General features: G+C 44.7%; 1 protein-coding gene across 2 annotated transcripts in view; it reads right to left on the bottom strand.

The window, feature by feature from the left end:
* The window catches only part of LCLAT1 (lysocardiolipin acyltransferase 1), a 104461-nt gene that overhangs the window by 68444 nt on the left and 27245 nt on the right, over positions 1 to 8772 (bottom strand). The window lies entirely within an intron of this gene.

Here is an 8772-nt window from a genome sequence, read left to right as displayed (position 1 = left end):
AGAATTAAAACGTTAAAAAAAAAAAAAAACTGTATACTCACCTCTCCGGTCTCCTCCTGGCGGCGATCCTGCGATCCTCTCTCCTTGGCGTCCTGTGGTGTACTGTCAGGACCTGCGGTGACGTCATTTAGTCAGCTGATGGTCACGCGACCATCACCTGACCGCCGACGTCAGCAGTCGCGTGACCATCAGCTGACTAAATGACGTCACCGCAGGTCCTGACAGTACACCGCAGGGCACCAAGGAGAGAGAACACCACCGGGAGCAGACCGGAGAGGCAAGTATACAGGTTTTTTTTTTTTTTTTACTTTTTAATTTATTTTCTTCACCGCGTGGTAGCCGAGATTAAGAGGAGTTGTAATCTCCTCTTCATCCCGGGTACCACACGCACCGCAATTACACTGCAAATTCGAGGCCATTGAATTTAATTCAAACGCAGCAAATCCACATATACCTGCGGGTTTGCTGATTTCAATGTTCCTCAATGGCCGCGAATTTGCAGCGTAATCGCGGTAGAAATGGTCATGCTGCGTTTTGCAACGCAATGCGAATTTGGCGCGCTAATTAGCGCATCATGTGCACAGCACATCCGAATTCACATTGCTTTGCATGGCAGACTGTTTTACAAGCGTTTTCGCAGCCGTAAAAACCCCGCAAAAACGCTACAAAAACGCTACGTGGGCACATGGCCTAATACTGGATGTAACTCAGGATCTGTAATGTAATGTATGCACACAGTGACTGCACCAGCAGAATAGTGAGTGCAGCTCTGGAGTATAATACAGGAGGTAACTCAGGATCAGTAATGTATGTACACGGTGACTGCACCAGCAGAATAGTGAGTGCAGCTCTGGAGTATAATACAGGATGTAACTCAGGATCAGTAATGTAATGTATGTACACAGTGACTGCACCAGCAGAATAGTGAGTGCAGCTCTGGAGTATAATACAGGAGGTAACTCAGGATCAGTAATGTATGTACGCAGTGACTGCACCAGCAGAATAGTGAGTGCAGCTCTGGAGTATAATACAGGATGTAACTCAGGATCAGTAATGTATGTACACGGTGACTGCACCAGCAGAATAGTGAGTGCAGCTCTGGAGTATAATACAGGATGTAACTCAGGATCAGTAATGTATGTACACGGTGACTGCACCAGCAGAATAGTGAGTGCAGCTCTGGAGTATAATACAGGATGTAACTCAGGATCAGTAATGTAATGTATGTACACAGTGACTGCACCAGCAGAATAGTGAGTGCAGCTCTGGAGCATAATACTGGATGTAACTCAGGATCAGTAATGTAATGTATGCACACAGTGACTGCACCAGCAGAATAGTGAGTGCAACTCTGGAGTATAATACAGGATGTAACTCCGGATCAGTAATGTATGTACACGGTGACTGCACCAGCAGAATAGTGAGTGCAGCTCTGGAGTATAATACAGGATGTAACTCAGGATCAGTAATGTAATGTATGTACACAGTGACTGCACCAGCAGAATAGTGAGTGCAGCTCTGGAGCATAATACTGGATGTAACTCAGGATCAGTAATGTAATGTATGTACACAGTGACTGCACCAGCAGAATAGTGAGTGCAGCTCTGGAGCATAATACTGGATGTAACTCAGGATCAGTAATGTAATGTATGTACACAGTGACTGCACCAGCAGAATAGTGAGTGCAGCTCTGGAGCATAATACAGGATGTAACTCAGGATCAGTACAGGATAAGTAATGTAATGTATGTACACAGTGACTCCACCAGCAGAATAGTGAGTGCAGCTCTGGAGTATAATACAGGATATAACTCAGGATCAGTAATGTAATGTATGTACACAGTGACTGCACCAGCAGAATAGTGAGTGCAGCTCTGGAGTATAATACAGGATGTAACTCAGGATCAGTAATGTAATGTATGTGCACAGTGACTGCACCAGCAGAATAGTGAGTGCAGTTCTGGGGTATAATACTGGATGTAACTCAGGATCAGTAATGTAATGTATGCACAGAGTGACTGCACCAGCAGAATAGTGAGTGCAGCTCTGGAGCATAATACTGGATGTAACTCAGGATCAGTAATGTAATGTATGTACACAGTGACTGCACCAGCAGAATAGTGAGTGCAGCTCTGGAGCATAATACAGGATGTAACTCAGGATCAGTACAGGATAAGTAATGTAATGTATGTACACAGTGACTGCACCAGCAGAATAGTGAGTGCAGCTCTGGAGTATAATACAGGATGTAACTCAGGATCAGTAATGTAATGTATGTGCACAGTGACTGCACCAGCAGAATAGTGAGTGCAGCTCTGGAGTATAATACAGGATGTAACTCAGGATCAGTAATGTAATGTATGTGCACAGTGACTGCACCAGCAGAATAGTGAGTGCAGCTCTGGAGTATAATACAGGATGTAACTCAGGATCAGTAATGTAATGTATGTGCACAGTGACTGCACCAGCAGAATAGTGAGTGCAGCTCTGGAGTATAATACAGGATGTAACTCAGGATCAGTAATGTATGTGCACAGTGACTGCACCAGCAGAATGCTCGGTATAGTTATGTGGCATCTATATACAGTGGTGTGAAAAAGTGTTTGCCCCCTTCCTGATTTCTTATTCTTCCGCATGTTTGTCGCACTTAAATGTTTCAGATCACAAAACAAATGTAAATATTAGACAAAAATAACGCAAGTAACCACAAAATGCAGTTTTTAAATGAAGGTTTTTATTATTAAGGGAAAAAGAAATCCAAACCTACAGGGACCTGTGTGAAAAAGTGATTTCCCCATGGTTTATCATATCTTTGGGAAGCGGAGTAAGAATTCTCTAGCCACACACAGGCCTGATTACTGCCACACCTGTTCTCAATCAGGAAATCACTTAAATAGGAGCTGCCTGATGAAGTGAAGTAGACCAAAAGATCCTCAGAAGCTAGACTTCATGCTGCGATCCAAAGAAATTCAGGAACAAATGAGAAAAAGTACCGTATTTTTCGGACTATAAGACGCACCGGACTATAAGATGCATCCAGGTTTTAGAGGTGGAAAATAGGGTAAAAAAAAAACTTTTGAAGCAAAAAATGTGGTAAAATATTTAATAACAAATAACAATATTTCAATAAATGTAAACAGAACTCAACAGCAACATTAACTTCCATTATTACTAACTTTAAACTTTAAGTATGAAAACTCCTTTAATCATCAGGGAACCCCAAGAACTCATCACTACTGTCCACATTTAAAAAGTTCAGATCCTCAGAATGACTAGTATCACTGTCTTCACTCTCTTCATAGAGGATGTCATCTTCAGAGCCATCTAAGGAATTGTTGATGCCACATTTTTTGAAGGGCTTCACAACGGTTTCATCTTTAACAGACTGCCATGAGGTTTTCACCCACTCACAAACTTGGGTGATAGTGGGCCTCTTAATTCTGCCAGCTGGCCCCAGATCAGGATTTCCAGCAGCCATCCATTTGTTCCACTCTTCTCTCATGAAAACTTTAAAGGGCTTGTTGATGGAAACGTCCAAAAGGTTGAAACTGGCTGGTAAGTCCCCCAGGAATTAGGGCGAGATGGGTTTTCTGTTCTTTAAGTCTCTGTTTTGTAGCTTCAGTGATATGTGCCCTAAACTGGTCAAGCACTAATAGAGCAGTTTTTTTCAGAAGCCCTCCAGGACGTTTGGACCACACTTTTTCAATCCATATCTTCATGCCATTTTCGTCCATCCATCCTTTGTCGTGAACATGAACAATAACCCCTCTTGGGATTGCCTCTTTTGGCGTGTTTTTTCTCTTGAAGATCAGCATTGGTGGCAGTTTGGTGCCATCCGCACAGCAGGACAATACAACAGTGTAATGGGTTTTCTCATGCCCTGAGGTTTTCACGGTTATGGCTTTGGCACCTTTCACATCAACAGTCTTCTTTGATGGAACATCAAATGTTAATGGGACTTCATCCATGTTCCCAATCTGGCTCATTTCAAATCCATTTTTTCTTTCTTGCATCCAGTACAAATTTGTGAAAAGACACAATCTTCGATTCGTATTCTTTAGGCATTTTTCGTGCAATCCTAGTTTTTGTGCGCATAGCAAGGCCACATCTCTTCAGAAATCTGTGGCACCATGATGGTGACCCAGTGAAGTCCTCAATGCTTTTCTCGGCAGCAAGACGTTTGGCTTCATAAATGATCATTTTTGTTGATGCTGAGAAGCCATTGTTCCTGTGACGTGTGATCCACTCTTTCATATCCACTTCTAACTGTGGCCATTTTGCAGCATGACTACGAAAACAGTGTTTTGTTTTGTCCATTTTTTGCAGCTGATCCTCCTGTTTCCTCCATCCCCGTATCATTGGAGGTGGGCCAAAGTGTCTCTCCGCTGCTCTATTCCCATGTTCTTTGGCGTACTTCACTACCTCCAGTTTAAAAGGGATTTTATATGAAATCCTTTTCTGCTTTGACATCTTTCCACAATTATGGTAGATTCAGCAGGAGACAGAAGCACGCTATTGTATCTTTCTGCAACAAAATACAGTAATGACAGAATTATCAGTACTTTCTTCTTCATGGTTATGGGAAGGATCTGCTGCTGACACTTATGATGGAGATCTGCTGCTGGAGGGCTACAGGTTGTGCCCTCTTGTATGGTGAGCAGTCCTGAGTTCAATCCCCATTAAGGACGACATCTGCAAGGAGTTTGTATGTTCTCCCCGTGTTCCCGTGGGTTTCTTCTGGGTTCTCCGGTTTCATCCCACACTCCAAAGACATACCGATAGGGAATGTAGATTGTGAGCCCCAATGGGGACAGTAATGATACTGTCAGTAAAGTATTGTGGAATATGGTAGCGCTATATACTGTAAGCAATGCGAGTTGTGTAAGAGGTTTTTTAATGAAACAAACTGGAGTTTTTATTGGTACCATGTTGCAGTACGTTACTTATGATGTTTAAATCACTACCGTACTTTTTATTTGGAGTGGAAGGATGAACAAAAAAATGGTGTGCTTGGAGTGGTGAAATCTTGTATTTTTTGACGAGTGTAATGTTTTTTCTGGCACCGCTTGCTTCTGGATTGGGAAGTGAGTGGTGCCGATATCCTGCCAGCAAACCTACCAAGACACCTGCATGATAGCTACCAATCATGCATCTGTCCTGTCAGGTATCTGTAGACGTGATGTTCTCAACACTGCTCACCTCCCAATGGGGAGAGGTGAGCGAGAGGTGTCCTGTCACTCATTGACCTCAGCGCACCTCCGGATCCCGCTCGCTGCAGGAGTCATTCTTCCCAGCTCCTTTGCTGAGCGGTCGCATGGATTACAGCAGGGGACACTTAGCACAGGTGAGTACAGTATATGTATTTTTTCATTTTTACACAGGGACACTGCGGGAGCAGACACTACTACCCTCATCATTGTCCCTGCTGGTGCTGATCACAGCGCCGGCAGGGAACCATGTTGAGGACAGTGTTCAGCACCCTGCGCTTGGGAACAGCGCTAACTGTACACCGATTTCCAGGAGCCGATAGGCGTGATCCTGATGTGGCACACTGTTGCCACACAGGTGGACACGGATATCTCCGGTACTGTTTTTTCTCGTAACAGAAATATCTGGACTTGTGAAACCGGCCTTAAAGTACTGTATGTTTTTCTTTGAAATGTTGAAAAACAAATGTGGCTGAAGTTATACAGCCAGCACCTAATACATGTTGCACGATCCACAGGCAGCGTGCATCAGGTACTGGCTGTATGACTTCAGCTATGTACAGTATGTCCTCTTTAATAGACCATAGGTACTATCTATGTCAAGTACTGTAGTCGTCCTGAGAACTGTAACTCCCAGCATGCCCTGCAGCTTCTATGGCATGCTGGGAGTTATAGTTCAACCCACATTTATGTCATGTGGTTTCCCCGTGGAGAACTATAACTCCCAGCATGTCCTGCAGCTTCTACGGCATGCTGGGAGTTATAGTTCACCACAGTGGTAGTGTTTTACTGTATGTTCTTTACCTTATGGTAGCTTAAATTACTTTACAATGCTTGCCTCACTGTCTTGACCACGCTAGGCAGGTAGCAGGGTTGCATAGCAGGAAGAGGGATCACAGGGACAGGGATGAACGGCGCGTTATGAATTCCCTATGACCGCCCTTGCCAGGAGAAAGGGGGCGGTCTCCGGCCCACATCACGTGCTGCAATGACGCTACTAAGAGGCAGGGCCAGGACAATACAGAACAATACAGTGTGCAGCACCCCCAGGCCCTGCCTCTTAGTACCGTTATTGCAGCACGTGATGAGGAATGGAGACCGCCCCCTTTCTCCTGGCAAGGGCGGTCATAGGGAATTCATAATGCGCCGTTCATCCCTGTCCCTGTGATCCCTCTTTCCGCAGCATTGCCGCCGCCATTACTTCACTATGGCCGTGTAAGGAGGGAGTGGGCGGTCTCTGGTCCACATCACGTGCTGCAATGACGTTACTAAGAGGCCGGGGGATGCAGTGTTGTCCCGGCCCTGCCTCTTGGTAACGTCATTGCAGCACATGATGTGGACCAGAGACCGCCCACTCCCTCCTTACACAGCCAGAGTGAAGTAATGGCGGCGCCGCTAATCCCTGCTGTGCGGCCCCGCTACCAGCCTAGCGCGACCCCACTACCTGCAGCGCGAATTCGATCCATCGACACCGCTGCCGCCTTGTCCCCACACCACAGTAAGCACCAGAACAAGTGAATTTTGACTACATTCGGACCATAAGACGCACCCCCCCCCCCAAATTTGGGGTGGGGGGGGGGGGTGCGTCTTATGGGCCGAAAAATACGGTAATTGAGATCTATCAATCTGGAAAAAAGGTTATAAAGCCATTTCTAAAGATTTGGGACTCCAGCGAACCACAGTGAGAGCCATTATCCACAAATGGCGAAAACAAGGAACAGTGGTGGCCAGGAGTGGCTGGCCGACCAAAATTACCCCAAGAGTGCAGCAACGACTCATCCAAGAGGTCACAAAAGACCCCGCAACAACATCCAAAGAACTGCAGGCCTCACTTGCCTCAGCTAAGGTCAGTGTTCATGACTTCACCATAAGAAAGAGACTGGGCAAAAATGGCAGCATGGCAGAGTTCCAAGACGAAAACCACTGATGGGCAAAAAGAACATAAAGGCTCGTCTCAATTTTGCCAGAAAAAATCTTGATGATCGTCAAGACTTTTGGGAAAATGCTCTGTGGACTGACGAGACAAAATTTAAATTTTTTGGGAAGGTGTATGTCCCACTATATCTGGCGTAGAAGTAACACAGTATTTCAGAAAAGGAACATCATACCAACAGTAAAATATGGTGGTGGTAATGTGATGGTCTGGGGCTGTTTTGCTGCTTCCAGAACTGGAAGACTTGCTGTGGTAAACGGAACCATGAATTTTGCTTTCTACCAAAAAATCCTGAAGGAGAACGTCCGACCATCTGTTCCTGACCTCAAGCTGAAGCGCACTTGGGTTATGCAGCAGGACAAGGATCCAAAACACACCAGCAAGTCCACCTCTGAATGGCTTAAGAAAAACAAAATGAAAACTTTGGAGTGGCCTAGTCAAAGTCCTGACCTTAATCCGATTGAGATGCTGTGGCATTAGCTTAAGGTGGTTCATGCTCGGTAACCCTCCAATGTGTCTGAATTACAACAATTCTGCAGAGATGAGTGGCCAAAATTCCTCCAGAGCGTTGTAAAAGACTCATTGTCAGTTATCACAAAAACTTGATTGCAGTTGTTGCTGCTAAGGGCCCAACCAGTTATTAGATTTAGGGGGCAATCACTTTTTCACACAGGGCCCTGTAGGCTTGGATTTCTTTTTCCCTTAATAATAAAGACCTTCATTTAAAAACTGCATGTTCTGGTTACTCGTGTTATCTTTGTCTAACATTTACATTTGTTTTGTGATCTGAAACATTTAAGTGCGACAAACATGCAAAAGAATAAGAAATCAGGAAGGGGGCAAACACTTTTTCACATCTCTGTATATGATATTACAATGCGAGATGTAGATCTGTGCATATATTAAGTATTATTGTCTAATGTTTCCACCTTCTACCTCCTCGCTCTTCTTCGCCAGCTGAACGTGTTTGGAGTCATTATTATTTCCCCGTCATTATACTGTTGTTATTTTGGTAGGTTTAGAGGCACGGTGCGGCAGGAACGCGCTGTTCTGTCGTGACGTCGAAAATCCATCCTGCCCACAATAACCCGCCTGTAAATAGCTAAGCGCCTGCACATTGCAAGATTTGGCCGCATTTTAATGAATCTGCAGCTCAAGTATTCCAGGAAAAAGCAGCGGACGGTTTCATGTGGACAAATCGAGAAAAAGGAAAAAAAAAAAAAAAAGTCAATAAATCAGACTGCGGCTGAGCAAAGACATTGTGTACCGGAGGAGTGTGAAGAACATCAATTATAACCGAGGCGACAAAACACGCATCTCACTTAAGGGTCTGGCATGAGGCGTTACAGCGCTGAGCCAACGCGGGATGTAACTTACCGCTGACCTGAATAATAAACAGGCAACCATGGATTTAATATATGACCCCTGATGGTGTGGGGTAACTTCTATAATGGTCCAGGATAGAAGAGGGGGACATTGTAGTAGTGATGTAAGGTAGGAGAGACTTCACACTTAGTTTCTGCGAGTTCTTGGGTAACAAAAAGGGAGTAAATATAAGAATCCCTGGTGGTCTAGGGTAATTTTCCCTTTATTGGTGGTCTAGGATAAAAGTGGGCTTAGTATCCTATTCCCT

Source organism: Phyllobates terribilis, unplaced genomic scaffold (assembly GCF_046119375.1).
Source record: "Phyllobates terribilis strain yellow unplaced genomic scaffold, ASM4611937v1 Scaffold_3__8_contigs__length_932513732, whole genome shotgun sequence".
NCBI lineage: Eukaryota > Metazoa > Chordata > Amphibia > Anura > Dendrobatidae > Phyllobates > Phyllobates terribilis.
The sequence above is the reverse complement of the archived record's forward strand: the minus strand, read 5'-3'. Positions and strand labels throughout refer to the sequence as shown.